At 39.1% G+C, this 23,309-nt stretch overlaps 1 long non-coding RNA gene across 6 annotated transcripts in view; it reads left to right on the forward strand.

The window, feature by feature from the left end:
* LOC139180228 (uncharacterized) overlaps nt 1-23,309 on the forward strand; it is a 40,790-nt gene that overhangs the window by 10,071 nt on the left and 7,410 nt on the right. The window contains exons 3-5 of one of the 6 annotated variants that reach the window (XR_011564562.1): nt 4,616-16,998; nt 21,312-21,401; nt 21,916-22,034. This is a non-coding gene — a long non-coding RNA (uncharacterized lncRNA). Of the gene's footprint in view, nt 1-4,615; nt 22,035-23,309 lie in introns of all 6 variants that reach the window. The other 5 variants (XR_011564559.1, XR_011564560.1, XR_011564563.1 and 2 more) reach the window with 5 other exon arrangements.

Here is a 23,309-nt window from a genome sequence, read left to right on the forward strand (position 1 = left end):
CAACATTAATAAACCAACAATGTACATTGAATAGGGTGTCTTTAAACAGAAACACACATAATACAAGATTATGTATTGATTAGTTGACAAAAATGTGACCACAGGCTCTCAGGAGACTAATCTTGTATTTCTCCTAGAGCAATGGCTCAGTATTCCCTAATTCAGTGTTTGTAATGACTGTGCAGAACAAAACTTCCATGAATAATGAGAATTGATGGCCTACACACACACACACACACACACATATCCATATGCAAAAAATGAAATTGAGCTCCTACCTTATATCATATACAGAAATTAACTCAAAATGCTTAAAAACTTAAAAGGGAGAGCTGAAACTAAAAAACTTGGAATAAACCTTAGGGGAAAATCTTCGTGACATTGGATTTGGCAGCGATTTCTTGTATATAGCACCAAAAGCACAGGTAACAAAATGAAAGATAATTGTGCTGCATGAAAAATTTAAAACTGCATCAAAGGACACCATTAAAAGGGTAAACAGACAATGCATGGATTGGGAGAAAATATTTGCAAGTCATGTATTTAATAGGGGTTAGCCCCTGGTGGCTCAATTGGTAAAGAATCCATCTGCAATGCAGGAGACCTGGGTTCTATCCCTGAGTCGAGAAGATCCCCTGGAGAAAAAAATGGCAACACACCCTGCTTTCCTTGCCTGGGAAACCCCCTGGACAGAGGAGCCCAGCGGGCTATATTCCATGGGTTTGAAAGAGTTGGACACAACTGAAGCGACTGAGCATGCGTCATATGATTCAGCGATTCTACTTCTTGGCATAGACCTAAAGAAGTGAAAGCAGGATCCTAAAGAGACGTCTGCACACACGTGATTATACCACCATTACATACAATAGCTGAAGGAAGCCACCCAAGTGTCCCTCCACAAACGAGTGGATGCAATGTGACGTATACATACAATGAACTATTATTCAGCCTTAGGAAGAAAAGTCGGATGCATGCTGCAACATGAATGAAACTTGAGGACATTGTGCTAAGTGAAATAATCCATCACAAAAAGATAAATATTGTACAGTTCTACTTACATGAGGTACCTAGAGTAGGTCAAATTCATAGAGACAAATGGAATGGTAGTTTCTAGGGACTGGGGAGGGGGAAATGGGGCATTATTATTTAATACGTACAGTTTCAGTTTTGAAAAATAAAAGGTTCTAGAGATAGGTAGTGGTGATTAAGTACAATGTGAACGTAATTAGTGCTACTTAACTGTACACTCAAAAATGGTTAACAGGGCGAATTTTATGTCACAGGTATTTTGCCACAATTAAAAAACACATAGCTTACTATAGAGGAATTTAACGCTATAATATATTCTTTTTAAAAAATTTTTATTGGAGCAGAGTTGATTTACACTGTTGTTTTACTTTCTGCTATACAGCAAAGTGAGTCAGATATATATATATATATATATCTACTTTTTAAAATATTCATTTCCCATATAGGTCATTACAGGGTATTGATACATTCTTATTCTATCATTTTAACCAATACAGCTGCTCAGTCAGTTTCAATGGCATATAACTGATAAGAGTATGGAAAGCAAATTTTAAAAAATCTATAAAATGTAATGTTTTATACAAATGTTTTCCAGAGGCCAATAAAATTAAAGGGAAACACTTATGTTTGAAAGAAATGATACATTTCTTTTTAAGAAGAAATGACACTTTCTTACCTCACTTCTAGCACACTGGGTTCTGAGAATAAGGTTCAGTGTTTTAGGAAAGCTTAGGTGTTTGAGAAAAACATTTCTGCCACAATCTGCCATTTATAGAGAATTTTAAGAAAGGTAATACATTACTTTCAAAACACACACGTAAAATATTCACGCACCCATTAAGAGCAGCTGTGAAGTTCTTGGAGCTGAAGAGATAAAACATGAATGTCCTAACGCTTATTTTACAGTTCATGCCTGTGTGACCTCAATTTGCATTTGCAAAAGACTTGTTTTTGGAAAAACAATTTGTGTGCTCAACTATTTATTTTGCATATTTCAACTGGTACAGGACATGCATAGCAGTCAGTGCATGGTACATGACTGTTACTCAGGAGCTGAATTTTGCAAGTCTTATCTGTTAGATGAATGTCCCTTTGGTCCACTGGTTTCCCCTCTGCTCAGTCGTGAAACTCTGGTAACAGTGAAGGGCTGACCTCTGTGGACTGAGTTAAAAGTGGCGTGGCATATGGAATGCTTTCTTATCTTCGGTGATTGCAGGTGAAATGCCTCTGGGAAGACGTTTTCTCAGGTTACAGACTACACTTTAGTAGTTTGCGGAATGATCTGAGGTGAGAGAGAAAAAAGCCAGTCAGGGCCGCTATGACTGTATTTGTGTTAATGTATTACTTCACAGCTTCAGTATGAGGCCCTGGAGGCACGTTTTCAGGACCGCACAGTGGAGTGGAAAGAACCCGGGCTTTGATGACAGATAGCTCGGGGTTTGAATCTGGCTCCTTTAAAGACCCCGTGACCTTAGTTCAGTTAATTAACCTCACTGGGCTTCCCTGGTGGCTCAGATGGTTAAAAAAAAAAAAAAAATCTGCTTCCAATGTGTGAGACACGGGTTCAATCCCTGGGTCAGGAAGATCCCCTGAAAATGACTACCCACTCTAGTATTCTTGCCTGGGAAATCCCATGGACAGAGCCTGGTGGGTTATAGTCCACGAGGTCGCAAAGCGTGGGACACGACTGAGCAACTAACACACATACATACCTACTGATCTTCAGGCTCTTTAAGCTGGAAATAACAAGACCTGTATGTGAAAGATTATGGTGTGGTAAGACAATATATGAAAGGAACATGATACATGAAAGATGATAATGATGTATAAAGAGAGATACTATATGAAAAGCGAGTGAAGTGTTTGGTATGTAGTATCTGCTCAATAAACGATGGCTGATATTGCCGTTTAATTAGGTTCCTATTGCGTTTGAGAAGGGTCTCCAGGGAAGGTAAGATGTTCTTTGAGAGTTCAAAGAAGACCCCTCATCCTTGAGGGATGAGAGAATCACAAAGGGAACTTCAGCTCTTTACTTCCTATGGCAGTGAATCCCCAAATAGTGATTTGATGGATTCCCAGATTTTTAAAAACATTATCTCCATAAATGTTAATTGAATAAACATTTTCCACTGCTTGATTTTTGGCTTTGCTAGGTCTTTGCTGTTGCTTGGGCTTTTCTCTAGTTGTGGCAAGTGGGGGCTACCCTTTGTTGCCATGTGCCAGCTTCTGGTTGCTGGGGCTTCCCTAGTTGCTGAGCATGGGCTCTAGCGAGCATGGGCTCCAGTAGTTACAAGCAGACTCCGTAGTTGCGGTTCCTGGGCTCTGGAGGACAGGCTTAACAACTAATTCTGTGGGGTACACAGGCTTGGGTGTTGCGCAGCATGTGGGATCTACCTGGATCAGGGATCAAACCCATGTCTCCTGCATTGGCAGACAGACTCTTTACCACTGAGCTACCAGGGAAGCCCTGATTTGGAGCTTTTATTTACAATCTGATAGTTTCAGAAGAATGCCAAAAATAAGATGGAAAAATTGAGAGACTACACTCTCTGACCCTAGGTTCATCTCAAAGATGAAACAGAAATTCCTGGAGGGCAGACTCAAGGCTGTTGGTATCATTATTATTTTTTATTCACAACTTTCTTTCCTATGTTGAGTAAAATATACCCTGTTAATTGAACAGGCTTGAATTCCCAGGGAAGACTCAGAATGAATTACTCATGTTTTTGCTACTAGAGTTGCATAGAGATGTAAACTTACTGCTTTACATGAAATCTGCTAGAGAGATTTAAAATTTATCAGTCCTCTTAGCTTTGCTGCTTTTAAGACCACAAAAAAATGACCTGTCTCGGAGAAACTTGCATATTACAATTCAGTTTTTAGACATGGCAGGAGCTCATTCACAGTGGAATTTATTTCACATTACATTTGGGGCATGCATGAGATTTAAAAGCAATGCTTTTTCTCTAAAGTACTCACTACAAAAGATATATCACACATACTCAGGCTATTTAAAACTCAGCAAGGGGAATATCAACAGATTTTTCTCCAAGAATGCTCTCTGATCAACCGGGGAAATAAAATCTTTCTTATGGAAAGCAAGGAATTGAAACAATTCTGGTGCATTAAAGCCTAGGGGTACCTATCCTGTTGGTTGGAATTTTCGGCAGCTTCAGATACAGAGATAGTATTTATATAGGGGTATGTGTATTGAATGCTATTTTTGCCTTTATGAATGGTTTTCTCACTTAGACACCTTCAGTGTTTTAAGGAATATTTATGTTCCCTGATAGCTCAGCTGGTAAAGAATCTGCCTGCAATGCAGGAGACCCCAGTTCGATTCCTGTGTTGGGAAGATCCCCCAGAGAAGGAATAGGCTACCCACTCCAGAATTCTTAGACTTCCCTCGTGACTCAGACGGTAAAGAATCTGCCTGCAGTGCGGGAGATCTGGGTTCAGAAGATCACTTGTGCTGTTTTTCTATATAGAAATCGATAGGCTCTTCAATTGGGACATTCCAGGGATGACTAGCTTCGATATGGTATGATCTGATTAAAAATTATCATCAAAAATGCCTTTTCTCCAGGGAATCCTTGAGCACTGTTGATGGGAATGTAAACGGCTGCAGCCGCTATGGAACACAGTATGGAGGGTCCTCAAAAGATGAAAAATAGAACTACCTTATGATCCAGTAAGTCATTCCTGGGTACACATCCAAAGAAAATGAAAACAGGATACCAAAGATATCTGCACTCCCACGTTCATTGCAGAATTACTCACAACAGCTAAGGTATGCAAGCAACCTGAGTGTTTGTCAATGGGTGAGTAGATAAAGAAGATGTGGAATATGTAAATATATTCCATTGTGTGATATATCACAGAGTGGAATATTATTCAGCCAGGAGGCAAGAAGGAAATCTTGATATTTGTAACATAGGCCTGGAAAATCCCATGGATGGAGGAGCCTGGGAGACGGCAGTCCATGGTGTTGCAAAGAGTCGGACACGACTGATCGACTTCACTTTCACTTTTCACTTTCATGCCTTGGAGAAGGAAATGGCAACCCACTCCAGTGTTCTTGCCTGGAGAATCCCAGGGATGGGGGAGCCTGGTGGGCTGTCGTCTATGGGGTCACACAGAGTCGGACATGACTGAAGTGACTTAGCAGCAGCAGCAGGTGGGCCTTGAAGGCTAAGTGAAATAAGCCAGATAGAAAAAGACAAATACTACATGCAATCACTTACATGTAGAATCTGAAAAAGATTAAAAAAGTCAAATTCGTAGAAACAGAGAGTAGGAAAGTGGTTGCTTTTCTACTGGTTGGTAAAAGGAGGGAACAGAGGTTCAGCTATAAGAGAAATAAAACATTTTGAAACAGGTAAATATGTAAATAGGTGTGGTGATGAGTGTGGTGATGAGTGTGCTAATTAACTAGATGGGAGCAATGCTTTCATGATGTATCCTTTAAATATCTTACAATTTTTTGTGACAATTAAACCTAAGTTGAACAAATACTTTTTCCCCTTCCACTCTGAATACATACATATATGTGTATTATCTTACTGGTTTTGTTTCTCAGAACGGAGTCAGCAGTAGAGGGAAAAGAGCATTGTTTATTTTTCTGTATATGTTTTTACATATATTGAGAGAGAGAAAGGAGGGATTTGTTACATTCCCCAGGAAGCATGCGCAGTATTTCCTACTTTCCAAATGCTGCGTTGTTTCACTCTTTCTTTCTTTGCCTGAATCCAGTTCACTTTTGTGATTTTTTTCTACTGAGGGGCTCAGTCACAGAAAACTGCCTTGTTATAAAATCTTTTCTTAACTTGGCCTTCAGCATTATTTTTCCTTTTGGGGATAAATAAAATAAAATGGTAATAAATGAATAAAAACTATTATCTGAAGGCTGTAAATAATAAAACCTGAAAAAGTAGACTAATCACTTCCTTTAATTCAGTTTCTGAGCTGTGAGATTGGTCTAAACCAGCCATTGAATTGGCTACCAAGCTATAACTTCTGCCTCTAGATCTATGACACTCTAATTCTGTAGCACTAATTCAGTGTCCTGTATTATTACTATAACATCTTTTTCTCTTATTCAGGAGCACTTTCTCAATTATAGAGCAATGTATTTTTTTTGTTTTTAACGCCAGTTGTTTATGTGGTAGGTTTCCAAGAAATAATTTTAAAAATTGCTCTAACTGGTACATTTTAAAAATGAAGATATAATGAGTAGGCCCTTATGATAACAATTGTGAACAGCTTTTTATAATTTTTAGAAATCTAAGTATAATTTTCCAAAGACAGGATTTTTTTTTTTTTACTTTTCAAAAATTTGAAACATTAAAAAGGGATTGTGTCTACCGGTACAAGGTCTTTAAATACACCAATTTATTTAAACTTCCGTTTCCCTTCTCTAGAGACAAAAGTGATTCTCAGAACATCTGAAGACCCTTCCCTTAATCTCAGATCAAACTCAGGGGATTCAAACTCAGGTCTTCCCAGACTAAAAGCACTTGCTCTTTAGGAATAACAGTCCCATGTTCTACTATCATACACAGAAAATACTCTTAATTTGCCTTCAAAATTAATACTTCTGAATATTCATATTAAGAATTCTGAAATAAAGTACAAAAACATGTTGAGTGTTTAGAACATGGAGTTACTAAGCTCTGGGCAAGTCATTTAAACTTTTCTGAATTTCAGTCTATTATAAAAAGTTAAAAGTATATATATATATGTGTGTGTGTATATATATATATAAAGCTTGCTTCACTAATTTGTGAAGATGAAATGAGATAAATAAAGTTAATTTCTTTGTTTCATTCTCTGTGGGAGTTTGGATGAATGGCACTCTGGTACCATAAAAGCCACCACTCAGACGTACCATCTCCATATATTACAAATTAGAATTCCTCCTGGGAACACAGGAAGTACTTCAGGATGTAAACATCCACCAGTTGGAAGGTTAAAGATCATTTTTCATATTCTCATGGGCAAATTATTAAAATCACATGAATATACATACTGGCATAGGATCTCTGAATGGAATGTTTTATAGTAAATAAGTAGAAGTGGATAGGAGTCTGGGTTCCTGGTTGGGGTGGGGATGACTGATTTCCTTGGGACTAATGTCTGGGTGTTTTGTGTTGTTGATCGTGGAGAGAAGAGAACATAAAAAGAGGATTTCATGGAGGAAGATGAACACGGCCAGAACAGAGCTCTGCCTACATTGCATTTGTGAAGGCCTGGGTGGGGCCGGTACCCTCAGAGCTGTGCATGCTGCCCTTAACCCCCCTCTCTGCACAGCAGTGACCTCCTGGTTGTAATGGCAGTGGAAGGGATACAGGGCTTTCTCTCAATCATGTCCTCTGTGCAAACTGGTCTAGGGGCCTGCTGTCCAGCCTCCCCACTTCAAGTCAGTGTTTGCCTGTCTCCTCTCCTTTCCCCTTGTAGAATATTTGGTCTTGGCCTGAACACCTCTAGATGCTTAGTTCATGCCAGTATGTATGATGGTGCTATCCAAAATGCCCATAAGACATTTGATCCATTTACCTGATAAATTTGTTGTTGTTTAGTTACTCAGTCATGTCCAACTCTGCAACCCCATGGACTGCAGCATGCCAGACTTCCCTGTCCTTCACTCTCTTCTGGAGCTTGCTCAAACTCATGTCCATCGAGTCAGTGATGCCACCCCACCATCTCATCTTCTGTCGTCCCCTTCTCCTGCCTTCAATCTTTCCCAGCATCAGGGTTTTTCCAAGGAGTCATTGGAATGAGTCATTCCAATGAGTCTTTGAATCATGTGGCCAAAGTTTTGGAGCTTTGGCATCAGTCCTTCTAGTGACAATTCAGGGTTGATTTCCTTTAGGATTGACAGGTTTGATCTCCTTGCTGACCAAGGGACTCTCAAGAGTCTTCTCTAGCACCAAAGTTCAATGCTCAGCCTTCTTTATGGTCCAGCTCTCACATCTGTAGATGACTTCTGGAAAAACCATAGCTTTGCCTGATAAATAGTGGTACCCCAAACCTCATTTCTCACACACTATTTTAATTGTGGTTATTTTGGCTGAAGCATTCTCATGAAGGAAACCAGACTCAATGTGATTAGAACATTTGTTTTGTCCTGTTCTCAGGACCACAGTGGTTACACCTGGAGGAGACCTCTGGTTCCTGTTTTACAGGAAAGGAAACTCTTCACCATGGAATGAAGTGAACAGTTCTGGACAGATTGGGGCCACAGTCCAGACGTGCCGGTCATTCCCCTATGATGCTGCTATTTTGGTGGTGCTTCAGAACCAATAACCTGTCTGTCACGAAAAGGGCCAGGTTCGATATACTGAAATTTTATTTCAGTTTCCATTTGGCAAGAATTGTGAAGGTCTTAACTGAAACAGTACTATTAAACAAGGCTCCAACTCTCTCCATCCATCAAATCTGAAGCTATTTCATTAGGGCTACTACTGAACTTACTCAGGAAACCTCATCAGCAATAAAGAACCTGACTGATCAGTGGAATATGAATTTTACTGCTGTGTGGAGACATGGGTTTATGGTGCCATCAGGGAAAATCAGGTCTAATTGGGAAATGAGTGACTTATAGCCCTCCTTGCATCATTCCTCCTATCCATGCAGGCGCCACGCCAGAGACTGCTTCCTCTTAGACTCAATCTGATTTTTAAACTTTTCCTGGATTTCTTGTTTCTCTTAGATCCTACATCCGGCATAAATCTAATGCGTCTAGCATATTTTTTGGCTCCTTCACAGTTCCTGAGAAATCCTGTTCTTTTTTTTTTTTTTGGCTGAAGGTTGTGAAAAGACCAAAATGGGCTGGGGAGAGACATTTAGACCATGTATAAACTGCAGTTCAGATTGTCCATACATGCAGAAGGAAGAAAGCGATCCATCAATACTTCAACACTAAACATGTAATCCTATTTCAATTATATGATTTTTTTTTTAATCCAGAGGAAATCTGGCTCCTAGATGAGGACTCCAACTTCCCCTGTCCTGAGAGAAGTTGTTGGTGAAGGCTCCACTGGAGTACATGGGATATTGCTGCTGCAGCCGTGAAAGGAGCCGGAGGAAACTGACCAGAGAACAGGTCCGTTTCCAACACTCTGTCTTCTGTGCTCACATCAGAGTGGGTCTCCTATCAAAGTGGATGTGCTCCTGAGCAGGGCAGCATTATCAAAATGTCCCTTTCCTCTGGCACGCTACATCTTCAGATGGCTTCTTTTGTGCCTCATCCAAGTCCAGTCCCTCTCACACCAGTGGGTCAGAAAATTAGGCTTATTTCTTTTGGAATAGGTTGTTTCCCACTGCGTAGACATATGGTACATGATATTACATTTTACAGTTTACTTTACATCAAGAAATTTCGATGCCCTGATTCATATGTTTTGTGTTGGAAAAGTATGATGGCTGCATTATGCTGATGGAAATCATTGCTAAGAGGCACAAAACCCGATTTCAAATTTTGGACAACAAATCTATCTAATTAACCTTGGTGGATGCAAAAATCTTTGGGTAAAACAGAAATGTTTTCCTCTGGTGTGGAGCAGCTGAACATGTTTTTAAATGAGGTGGGAACAAAAGAGAGATTTCCAAGTGCGTCCGGAAAAGAAGCAGATTTGTTTTACACAATCAGACTCCAAGGAGAACCTCTGAGAACAGACTTGGTCATCCCCAGAGATTTTGAAGTTACTGGCAGCAGTCAGGTGGAAACAGGACATCTTATTTGGGAAATGCACTTAAATATCTTCTAATGTAATAAACAGGCAGGGACATTTCTCCCAATTTGACATGTACCATTGGAAACTGCAAAGGGAACCCCTGCAAAATGCAGGTGACGGGAGTCAAATCCAAATGAAATACCAAGTCTGGGAAACCGAAGCCAAGCACCGAAATGTTTAATCAATGGAAAGTGCACATGCAGACCCTTCATGAGGTTAGAACTCACTGTTACAATTAGAGCTGAATGGAGATAAACCAAATGGTTTTCTAAGAACTTTGATATGCGATTTAAATATTTTTAAGTTTTTTTTATATTACAGTATAAAAAGCAACAATAAAAGCAATAAAAGAACATTTCCCTCCTTCTGTAGAATCACACCAGATTTTAAAGCAAAAAAAGGTACTATCAAATTAAACTTCAAAGCAAACAGGATTGAGAAATACCATCCTGGTCAGACGTGCGTGTTCAGCCATGTCTGACTCTCTGAGACTCCATGGGATTCTCCAGGCAAGAATACTGGAATGAGTTGCCATTTCCTCCTGCAGGGGATCTTTCTGACCCAGAGATCAAATCCCCGCTTCTTGTGTCTCCTGTATTGGCGGGTGGATTCTTTACCACTGAGCCACCTGGGAAGCCCTAGGAAATAGAATTTTTAAGCTAGACATTAGTAGTATGAAAGTAAATTGAAAAATAAAGTCGTCTGGTGTTGAAAAGCTCTTTCAGGGGTTGGAGGAACTTAACTCCAGTTTCTGCTCTACTAAAGAAATTATTCTGCGATCTTCATTATATCACTTAATCTTTTCAAGTCCAAGGTTCCCTATCTACAAAATTAGGGTATTAAGACCCAGTGCCTTCTGGCACTAGTATTTTCCTGATTTTTGAGATGTTATATCAAACAAATATTGGCTCAAATTTAAGGAATCTCATAGAACTTTTTATGAGAAGGGGGTAGGAAGGTTGGCCTAAATTATTCAGAAATCTGACTTCATATTACACATCATTTTGAAGGATAAATTAAAAACTCATGAAGAGAAAGAAATTGTTAGAAATTATTTAACTCATTTAATTTACATTAATTATGAATTCATTTGTTGTGTGCTGGTATGAATGTGGAACCATTGTACCAGTGGAACAAGTACCCCACATTTTATGAATATTAATTGATGGGGATATTTCTTCAAATAGACTAAAGAAGAATTGAAAGACCATCCAAAGCTATGTGGATACGGCTGTCTTTCTGCAGTCTCTTAGTACACAACCAAGGACTTATGGTGAGGAATGTGTCCTCAAAGATACCTAAATTTAGGGCACATTTTTACCACAGAGATGGAGGAAACACAAAGCAAGACTTTTTTTTAAAGTATAATAGAAATATCCTAATGATTAACTTCTCTGATACTGATAGTATTTATGTCACCTCAAACCCTTGATTTTCATATGGGCTTGACTAGTACCTACCAAAACAGTGATATTAAATGATTTTCCACCTGAGGCTTTTTGTTTTCCTCTTCAGTGAACTGGTCTGTAAAAAAATATGGGAGCTGATTTGCTAGCCTTTTGCTTCTTCCTTTAACTCAGCAAATAAAGTTTAACCTTAAGTGTCCTTAGATATTTTTATCAAGCATGTGAAAAACTTCCTGTTACAGTTTTCTGACCAGGAGAAGTACTTTTTTTCTTTTTTTAAATTCTGATTTCCCACACACACAACCCCCACCCCCACCCCCACCCCATTTGAAGGGAGATCCATAGTTGTAGTTGTGCTGGACTTTGTCTACTGCCAGTGGAACAACTTATCTGATTGGTGAGTTTGGAGAAATCTAGAATTTTCTCTTAAAAGGAAGCCTGGCTATAGAAAGTATACATTTAACTCTGTTCCTTCAAACTTGCAGTGTTCTGAGGGTTGCCTGTACCTGAATAAGTGTTTCAAACTGGAATTCAATTATAGGAGGCCCACTTTCCTCCTGAGTTAAGTCATATCCTTCAGCCTAAACTTTGTCCACAATAAAGGCAAAAATTTGGTCTCCACCTACTTTAATCTTTTGTATTGTTTCTTAGTTGGCTAGGAAGACAGTATATTTTTAAAAATTGGATCCTCTTAATGATTCCTTAAAGTATCTATATACTCCTTCGTGAAAAATTGGAAAATAGAAAAGATGAAAAAGTCTTATTAGATTCCCAATTGTCTAATCTTTATGGTCATGCTGTGAATACAGACTAATCCTCCAAATGAATTATTAAATGACATGCTTTTAAGGAATAAGAAAGATGCCTAATTCTCTATGGATTGTCCTGGTTTAATGCAATTTGGCAAATAGGAACTATGGAATCAGCCAGACTTGAGTTTTAAATACTGATACTATAACTTAACAGCTGTACAGTGTTGGAGATGACTCTTGATCTGAACTTCAATTTTTTTCAACAGTAAAATGAGAAGAATACTAATGAGTCCATAATTAAATGGATGCATATGAGGAGATCAATAAGTGTTAGTCCAAACTTCTCTCATATATACTCCTTTTCATCAAAGAAATTGTACAAAATTTAATTATGAACTGTAGGATCATATTTTGGTAAACATTTTCTAAGGGAAGCATTCTTGAGAATGAGATATGACAAATATAAAAACAGGAAAATATTTACATGAAGGGTATATTACAGAGAATAGAAGTTTGTCTAATTGAAAGTGTTATTCTTTTTTTGTAAAATTTGCAAACAGCAAAAATAAAAGTCATCTCCAAACTTAATTCTTGCAGAACAAAGTTGATTGGAATAATGCTTTCAAGTGTACAGTTCTTTGATGTTCAAAGACTTCTTACCATTAAAGAGTGTCCTTTCTGTAACCAGTCTTGTTCATTAGAACATCTTGAATGATTTCAGTTCCCCTGAAAGGATTGCTGAGATGATCTGGAACAATCCCCTCAAATCTTTAGTCCGTCTACCCTTAGAAGAGCTAGTTAGTTTCCTGTGGGAAATTTAATCCCTTCTGTTCACCTAAATTCAGAGATGCTCAACTTTGCTGTTCATCTGAAACTTTTATGAATATTTTTTCAAAATATGTACCACCAGAGATTCTGATTCAGACATTCTGGGAAGGGCTATAAGTATGGATAATTTTTAAAAATTCTCAACAGACAAGTTTGAGAAATAAAGGTTCTTTATTTCACCATTGCTGCAAGTTTTTCAGTTTGTATTGGATGGATTCAAGGCCGTCCAAGAGAATCCCACAGTGATCATCAAGCAGCATCCTGAATTCTTGGCGGAACCCAGAACTAATCTTATTTGACAAATTTCTATAGGGTATATGCCAAGATTCACTGCCATTTCTGCAAATTAGGGGGTGTGCCAGGCTAGATTTTCCCTATGTGGTATCCGAGAGACTAATCCAGAACTAATTTTTTTCCCCTGGTTTGTAAAAAGTATTGTAGTTTTACGTGATTCACTTATTTGATTCCATCAGTCACCATTGCTTTTCTTTTTTTTTTTTTTCCTGAAACTTCTCAGCAAAATGTTGAATAGAACTCAAGAATGCCATAAATATTCCTTGACCACTCACCAATAACACTGTGTTCTTTCAGTTACAGACAGAATTTAGTAAAGAGTACGCCTGCAATGCAGGAGACATGAGTTCAATCCCTCTGTCTGGAAGATCTCCTGGAGGAGGAAATGGCAACCCACTCCAGTATGGTTGCCTGGGAAATCCCATGGACGGAGGAGCTTGGCAGGCTACAGCCCATGGGGTTGCAAAAGAGTCAGACACAACTTAGCGACTACACAAATTCCCACCTGGTTTACTTTGCATGTGGATAAAATCTGGTTGGAGGTGGTGGAGGCTTATTCAAAGTCTTTCTCCAGATTTGACTTAAATCCTATAGGGTTTAGACCTACAAGGAATTCAGCAGGGTGGAGAAACAAGAGACAGCACATCTGGTGAGCTCACAAGATGGACCTGATATTGCCTGGCAGTCTGGATTGAGGGACAGTGAGGAGGGTTCGCTTTTCAAGGTAGGATGTGGTCGCTCCATCTTGCTGCTGAACACAGACACCCTTGGAGGTGGTGGCTCTTCAGGGAGGTATGATTAACTGAGCAAGATCGTTCTCTGTTGTGGTTTTGGAAGAACAACTGGGTATGATCACTGTGTTTAAAGAGCACATTTGTTTGGTCTAAATACCAGTGTCTGTCCATAACTACACCCACAGCTTAGATTAGTAATTCATTTCATTTCTGATTTAAATGCATTCTCTGACTCTTAGGAAAACTATGTCCGGGGAGGAGAAAATTACCAGGGCATCCACCCTCCCCCCAAAACCTTTCGGCAACAGAAGACTTTTACTTGCTTAGCACATGACTTTAGAGAAACACCCCCCCAAGCTCGAAAATACTAATTTTTTCATTAAAGCGCCAGAAAATTCAAACCAAGAGTTTTAAGCCGTGGTTTTCACATACTATTAAAAGCTCTATAATAAGCAACTTTTGGAATCAGGATGAAAGCTAATTATAGAAGTTCTTTGCCATGGCTGTTTCTATTTACATCTTCAAAACCACAGAAGCAAATATTGTAGACTTTCCTAACACATCAGCATCTTCTTGTCCTTAAATTTCTGACTTTGAAGCTGCTCTTAAATCTTCCCCTTGAAATCCCATTGTGGTTGACTATTTCCAGTTGAAGGACAATTTCAGTTTATAGTTTGTAGTTCAAGTGAAATATTCTTTCCCTATAATACTGAATCTCGAGACAAACTCAAATCAGACAAAAGAGCAAAGCCATTGTGCCTACAATGCATGTTATCCAGGTCATTTCATGTGTGTTTAATCTTTCTGTGATCATTTGCTTCATCAGTAGCAGCAAAATACAGAAGAAATATAGTCAATAACATAAAATATCTGTTATGGTATGATCTTTGCCACTAGGAAAATGCAAAGGTAACATCTGGGTTGATTTTTAAGAAAAAGAAAATTTTGAAAGTGAAAGTAACTGTCCAGAGCAAAAAACCCTCAAGATATTGCAAAGTCTAGCTGAATTGGATGCTTTGGTTCCAGTCTTCAGAGGCTCTGTAGCCAGTTTACTTGGTGGCAAGTGACTCAGTTGGCTTGGAGAGTCAACTGATTATGAAAGTCTTTCTCTCCAGTGCCCAGCCCCACAGACACACCCAACTGACCCTGAATTAATCAGTACCCACCTACGCCATGATTCTCAGTCTTGCTTGCACATTCGAATCACCTAGGGAGCTCTTAACACTCCCTGTACCAGATAATTAAATCAGACCAATTAAATTACCATCTCTGGGGGGCGTGGTCTGGTCATAAGCACCTTTTAAAATTTCCCAGGTGATTATAGTGGGCAGCCAAGATTGTAAAACCACAACTCTTTGTCTAGAGAGCATCCATCCATGAGACTCTGATTACTTTGGCATTTCTGTTTTTTCATTTTATGTAAAATGGGGTAATAGGCTGCCTATCGGAGAAGGCAATGGCACCCCACTCCAGTACCCTTGCCTGGAAAATCCCATGGACGGAGGGCCTGGTGGGCTGTAGTCCATGGGGTCGCTAAGAGTCAGACACGACTGAGTGACTTCACTTTCACTTTTCACTTTCATGCATCGGAGAAGGAAATGGCAACCCACTCCAGTGTTCTTGCCTGGAGAATCCCAGGGACGGGGGAGCCTGGTGGGCTGCCATCTATGGGGTCGCACAGAGTCAGACATGACTGAAGTGACTTAGCAGCAGCAGCAGGCTGCCTAGAACTCTGAGAAAGTGTTCCATTAAAAAAAAAACAAAAAAACAAAAAACTCTGACTTGGACAAACAGACTTATAGAAAATGAGCAAAAGACAAAACGTCTACCAAAGGTTTATAATTTCATAAATCTTGATTTTGTAATTGTACATTTTTCTAAAGGCAAAAATTTTATGTACCAATTATATGTTATGGCAATAATGATGAATGTAATTCTCAATTCCTTTGGGATTGTAGGAAAAAAGGTATTTCTAAAAAAGTTCTCAACTGAGTAGAGTTGATTTACAATGTTGTGTTAGTTTCTGGTGTAAAGCAAAGTGATTCAGTTACATATACATTTCATATTCCTTTCATCATTAAAGGATATTGAATATTGTTCCTTGAGCTATAAAGCAGCACCTTGGTTTTTATCTATTTTGTATATAATAGTTTATATCTGCTAATCCAAAACTCCTAATTTATCTCCCCATCCCCTTTTCCTGTTTGGTAACCATAAGTTTGTTTTCTGAGTCTATTTCTGTTTTGTAAACAAGTTTATTTGTATCATATTTTAGATTGCACATATAAGTGATATCATAGGATATCTCCTCACTTTACTTATTTCACACAAACAAAAATTTCTTTTCCTGATCCTTTTAAAAACACATGCAAGTATCTATTCTAGTGTCTGGCTTACTAGATACGCCAAAATATTACTATTGCTATTATCTGCTAGGAACTCTTCTTTTCCTAGGAAATACTTCCATGTGCTAAACTGGGAGATTCCATGTTCTTACAGGATCCAAACTGGCCAATTAAAATTCTTTTTCCTCTTCACTGGTATATGAATGGATATGTGATCCAAATCAAGCCAATTAAAAATCCTTTCTGGGTTTTTTGTTTGCTTGGATTTTGGGGGGTGTGTGTGTGTGTGTGTGTGTATTTTACTGAAACTGAATGATCCAGTCCCCTTTTAGTTTGGGAAGCTATGACACATAGAGTTTAGGAGATGTTAATGATCATAAGGCCAAGTCTCTATAAGAAAATAAGCTATTGTCATGTGAAAGAGACTGAAGCAGAAGCAACAGGTAAGGGATGTTCTGGCCTAATTTTATCCTGTCCCTTCTTCTAACTTTTAATAAATGTATTCTTTGGATTCCACGAGCCAGTGAGGTATTTCAATTTGCAACCTTAACTCTAAATTCACAAAATTTTTTCTAGCTTTTCCTGTTCTTATGTATAGTCATAAAGTTATGAGAATCAAAGACCCTAACATATGAATAGAATCTGATGAAACCCGATAGATACAAAGTGTTCTTCAGTCATGATTTCTGTTTTCTTCTTTTCCCAGCCCACAGCAGAAGGGAAGGAGTTTTCAAAGATGCGCAGGACAACAGCAGCCAGAAATAAGAGCTCCAGTCTGATCAGAAGAGGCACAAACAGAAAAAGCAGCTCTAGTGGTCCTTGCTCACTGCTGAGGCCTTCAGTGGGTCCCAGAACCGGGAGAACGTGAATGCCTGGTACATTTCTCCCAAGTTGGTCAGACATGCTCACTGCTGAGGCCTTCAGTGGGTCCCAGAACCCGGAGAACGTGAATGCCTGGTACATTTCTCCCAAGTTGGTCAGACATGCTAGAGACTGTAGAACACACCTCCCCAAAATAAAGAAGATGAGGAGAATATGTTGGGAGTAACTAGTAAGACTTGGCTCAGGTTAGAGAAAAGCCAAGGTGTTCACATGACAAGAAATGAATGTATTTGAAGGGCTCAAATTAAACTCCTTCCGTGTATCAGAGCCAGCGGTCTCTTTCAGTAGAGGGCCAGATAGTAAATATTTTCAACTTTGTGAACCACATGAAGTCTTAGTCACATGTTTTTCTTTTGTGTGTGTGTTTTGCCGCACTTTAAAAATGTAGAAAACATCCTTAGCTCACGTGACACACAAAAGCAAGTCTTGGCCCACAGACCACAGTCTGCTGACTTTGAGCAATGGCGTACTGTAGGAGATGACAGTCAGGTGTCTTTTACAAAATTACATAAATTTACATAAATTAATGGGACAGGTGTATATGTCTGCATTTCGAGTCATCTCAGAACTACACTCCCTGTCATTTTAAATAATGCAATCATTGGGGATGATTCATGTAAATGTGCCTCTACTTATAAACTGGATTTCTCATGAACCAAAGTGGTAAGTGTGGAAAGTAGGACTCATACACACCTGAGAGAAAAGTAAAAGCATGTCACAAAATAAGAGCTGGTATTTATTGTGAAGTTACTATGTGCCAGATAGCGTATATGTAGTCACTCTGGACTGAATTGTCTTCTCCTAAAATTCATATGCCGAAGCCCTAAACCCTTCTATGACTGTATTTGGAGCAGGGCCACCTAGGAGTCCTGTATTTTTATAAATAGATCCTTACTGACTAGAAATATTTAAGAGAATGTTAGTCGCTCAGTCGTGTCCGACTCTTTGTGACCCCATGGACTGTAGCCTGACAGGCTTTTCTGTCCATGGAATTCTCAAGGCAAGAATAGAGGAATGGGTAGCCATTCTAGGGATTCACTATTCCAGGGATCGAACCTGGGTCTCCTGCATTGTAGGCAGATTCTTTACTATCTGAGCTACCAGGAAAGTAATAAGGTTACAACGGGCTCACAAGAATGGAGCTCTAGTTCATTAAGACTGGGGTCCTTCTAAGAAGAAGGTACCCCAGGAGTGTATGTACACAAAGAAGAGGCTGGATGAGATTGCAACGAGAAGGCTGCTGTCTGCAAGCCAGGAAGAAAGTCCTCCCTGGAAACCAACTATGCTAACACATGGATCTTGGATTTCCAGCCTCCAGAATTGTAAGAAAATAAGTGTCTGTTGTTTAAGCTACATGGTCTGCAGTACTTTATTGCGGCTGCCTCAGCAGACGAATACAGCATTATTTAAAATAAGTTAAATCCTAAGATATCCCTGAAGGAAGGTGTTATTGTTATCCTTACAGAGAAAGGTTAAGTAACCTTTCAGTCTTGACTAGTCAGTCAGTGGCAGGGGTGGGATTTGAACCCAAGCAACGTAATCCAGGGCTTAGGTTCTTTCAACCAAAGTGAGCTGGCCACGCTGAGGCTCTTCTCTGTTTTGTATTTAGGATGGCTCCGCACTTAAAGAAACAAAACCCAGAGGAATAGCTAACTAACGTAGAACAGTGGTGCTTAAAGTACTCTGGCACGTGACCACCTGAGGACTTCTCTAAATCTTAATCGTACAAATTTCACTGCTTCCAAAAGCAGCAAAACAAAGTGGAGATCAAATAGCCTATTGCTTGGGGGAATGGTTTTTGGAGTCGTCCCAAAGGTAGAAATACAAAGCAGATTTTTTTTTTCTCCTTATACATAATATATATGCACTTGTAATGTATACCATGGCAACTTTGGTATAGACATTTTTATATAAACCATTTTTTTTCCCCAAATGTGATGTATACTAAAGATTGATTTTCCAAAATAAACTGGTCTTCCAGATTTTTATAGCTGTGAAGGGGATAAAGCAGACATACTCATGCAAGCCAACCTTTATTTTGGCAGTCCTTCCTTATGTTCCCCCTCTCTCCCCTGTTGGTCCTGATCTCTGAACTTAGAATCCAGCTTTGGCTAATCTTCAGCAGTGGTACACCAGAGAAATGCTCAGACTTCTAGATTAAGTCTGAACTGAATTAAATTCTAACTGATTACACAGTTGAACATCATCGCAATGATGGGAAAACCATGGCTAACATGGGCAGGAATTATCACGATAGGATTCCCGTACTGTCAACACCTGTGCTCACCTGGCCTACAGTTGAATAATCAAACATATAGCCTCCATGGTCTCGAATGGGCTCATCTGAATATTCGGAATGAAAAATGCCAAACCAGAATGCCTCAGGAGTGTGTGCAAAGATTCCACATACCAAACCAGCCCTCTTTGGAGCAGTAATAGATAAAATGACATTCATTTCACTGAGTCCCCAAGAGCCTGCAATTTTCGTCATACAGAAATGGCTTTCTGAAATGTCTAAGTAGGCATTTTTTATTACTTTTCTATAAAACATGCCCTGAATACTGATGATAAATATCCATTTGGATTATAGTAGAAACAAAGCCTGAAACATAAATGTTAGGCTTTATCATTTATTAGAAAAGGAGAAATTTTTTGAGAAACCTTAATTATGTAAGCCTGACTGACTAACCCAGTACAAAAATAATTATTTTTCTTTCATTCTTATAAGATTGATATTCAAAAATGTTAAATCTGTGACGGGAGTCCTTTGTTTGATGCTAAAAAGAAATGAAGCTGTGTGACTGTTGTGTATGTATGAAAAGACAAGTGTAGCTTGTGTTATTGATAGTATCAACAATAATAGCCAATAGTTTTTCATTCAATGACCAACCCTTAAGAAGTTCCAAAAATGTGTTGAGCTATTTAGCTAGCTACTTAACATATACCAGTAAATAAAGCAAAGAATTCTGCCCTTGGGGAGCTTACATTCTACAGATGGGAAATAAAAATGAGCAGCGAGCATGACAAATAAGTAAATCCTATTGTATAGGAAGTTTTGGAGGAAGATTCTAAACAATTGAAAATGGCCCATGGCGGGGCTTGGTGTTTTGAGAAAATATAAAGTGGTTGGTCTGATGCTGGAGTTCGATGAGCAGGGGAAGTAGCAGGAAATGAAGCAGATGAGATGGAAGAGGTGGCAGGAAAGATGAGGTTGCACGTTGTAGGATGAGTTTCAGCACAGGATTTGACGGAAGGAAGCTATTAAAGGGTGCTCCGTGATGAGGGATGGAATGTAACTCACATTTTAACTGGATCACTCTGACTCGTTTGTGAGGAAGACCTTAAAGGAGCAATGGAGTGAAAAGCAGCACCTTTAGGGGGCTTTAGTGGGGTCTGGGGGACTGGAGGAGAGGTGGTGGAGATGTGGTCAATTTTGAGTATAGTTTGGAGAGGAGCCAACTGGATTTTCTAATATGTGAGGAGTAAAAGGAAGAAATACTACTCAGCCCTTAAAAAAAAAAAAAATCTTGACATTTGCAACCAGCAGGACAAACACAGTGATCATTTTGTAATGTATAAAAATACTGAATCACTACGTAGTCACTTGAACCTTACATACTATTATAGGTCAATTAATTTTAAAAATAATAAATTTTAATTTATTAAAACATTAATAAAAGGGGAAAAAGATGAATTTATCTATAATAAAATCACCTTCTCTTTGGCATAGGGAAGGGACATGGAGAGGAGAAATGTAGTTAGTCTTCTCACCCATGTTAATTATAACCACAAGCCCAGGGAACTGCACACCCAAGAAGCATTTGGGCAGCATTTTAGTTTTATGCTATTTTTGAATTCATAAAGAAATGGACTGAAAAGGCAGGGTGAGTGGTAGCATTCAGTATTGCTTTTTCAAGGATAATAAGGTTTGCCCCCCTACTCCCAAAAAATGTGTTGATGGATGTGCGACTGGAGCCTATATTCAGGCTGTGAGCCCATGTTCTGTCAACAATGACATTATCCTAAATTATACTGACTTGAACACATGACGCCTTAGGAGAATGGAAAATAGACTTTTGCATTAGCCTAGCAGGGGAGGCTAGTTTCATCACACAGATGAAACTAGAAAGACCAGCTGGAAATTTTGCAACTATAAGACATAGAGTTTTAATGCCATGAATGCTAGATCACTGGAGGGTTTTAAACAGGAGACTAGTATAGAGAGATGTGCTTTCAAACAATCCCTCTACTGAAATGACAGATTACATTTTATACCGATGCTTTTCTTTCTAAACTTTCTTGTAAGTGATCTCCTATCTACCAGATGATGAGCGATAACCAATTGCCTGCCAAAGGAGAGCTGCGTCACTATACCAGAAATGTAAAGAGAAAAAAAGTGAGTATTGGTGTTTTGTTTTCTCCAAAGTAGTTTCTTGAAGCTCACCCAGCTTCCCATCAATACTTTTGAAAGACAAAACAAGTTCCTTTGCAAAAGATGGATTTATGGAAAGAAGATAAGATTCCTGAGAATCAACAGCAGGACCTTAATAAAGAAAGAACTGAAGTTTATTTAAACACTTTAAACTGGGGAAAGAGCAGGCGCACACAGTGAGGGTCACTTCTGATAAGATGAGGTATCCTGGGAGAGGAGACGTGGATGCACTGCTGTGTTGGAGGAGGGCAGGACCAAAACTTGCCCCTTGCACTGTGCTGTCTGGGCTTTTTCTTTCAGTAGGTTAACACACTCAGAGGCCCTTGGATGCAGAGTAGGAAAACCTTGAGGAATTAGTGGCAGCGAGGGCAGTGAGCCCTCCCCCAGCTCCAGCACCTCAACTATGGGTGAGTCAGGACCACAGTGTGAACCCAGCATCACTTCCTTCTGCAACCACTGGGCTCCCTTTTGGCTGCAGGGTTGAAGAGGAGGAAGAGAAAAGAAGGCCATACTGGGGAGTCTGTTGAAGAGTCTGGTTACTGAAGGCTCAGACTGAGGCACTGGAGAGGCCGCATTTTCAGAAAAAATATATTTCAGGTTTGTAGTTTACCAATTTTGTCAATTTTATCTTGAAGATTTTAAAACCTAGGCTGTTTTCCCCTACTATCCATGTAATACGAAATAGCTTTTTCATTGGCATGGGAATTAAAAAGAAAATTAGTCTAAGCAAAACATAATTAGAAAGATAAACATACTTCCTTCTTAAGCATATGATATATGCAAAAGCCTAACAGAAAATAGTCTGCTGTCTTTGCTATTCAGTATTATCTGTGTCACAGCCCATTCCCACCCCTCCCTCTGAGACCCATTACAGAAGATAATGAGTTGACTAGATACAGCGAAGTCAAATTAAGCAGTGATATAACCAGCAAGAGTTACATGAATTCTTTCCTTCCCACTCAGCAGATGATTCTCTCACAGGCTCTTCTGCAAGCTGGTGGTTGGACCAGTTTTGGAAATTAATTAGTCAATTAATTGCTGTGAACCTAGGCAAGAGTGCAGCCTAAAGAGGGATCACCAATAGCCTTCTTCTCTCATCCTTTCCCTCTAACTTCCTCTCCTGGGAGTCTGGCAGGGCATAAAGATGGTTGGCATTCTGATTTAAGGTTTTATGTCTGAGATCTTCCGAAGGACCCATGTTGGATGGAGGATCTGCAGAGCTTCATTACAGAGCATCAGCATGCTCTTTCTGATCACCCAGCAGCATTCCGGGTGCATTCACAATAATTCACAATAACTGGCCCGTGTCAAACATTATTCTCTTTCCACTTGCATAGGTATGCAGAGATTTCTCTTGGATATCTTCTTTTCTAGCATAAAAGTTGGAAAACGCATGAGCAAAATTCCCATCTAAGCTTTTTCTAATGTTCTTTTTTTTAAAAAAAGAATAATTTTAAGCATATTTAAGCCAATGTAAATTACATTTTTCCCTAAGCACATTTACATACCAAGCTATTCTGTAGTCCATCAAGAAAAATGACACAGTCTACATTTAAAATTATTTTCTACGATTGGGAATGACTGCAAGTTGGTTCCACCCTTATTCTCTGCCAAATCCTGCTGGTTGCAAAGCTCTTGTTTCTGTAAGTCTGTGGGTTGAGAAAATGGGGGATGTTGCTGAAGACTTGAACAGAGAATTTCAGTTACGTTAGCATAACGTTTTGTCATAAGTTTTTGTCCAGTTGAACTTAATAGCTTCATCAGCAGTGCAACATGTATCATTTTTGTTCACTTAATAAAGAGTATAGTGAAGCATCTGAAACAACCTGAATGCCCAACAATGAATGGATTACCTGTTAAATGATGGCACAT

The sequence above is a fragment of the Bos indicus genome, chromosome 27, assembly GCF_029378745.1.
Source record: "Bos indicus isolate NIAB-ARS_2022 breed Sahiwal x Tharparkar chromosome 27, NIAB-ARS_B.indTharparkar_mat_pri_1.0, whole genome shotgun sequence".
Lineage (NCBI taxonomy): Eukaryota > Metazoa > Chordata > Mammalia > Artiodactyla > Bovidae > Bos > Bos indicus.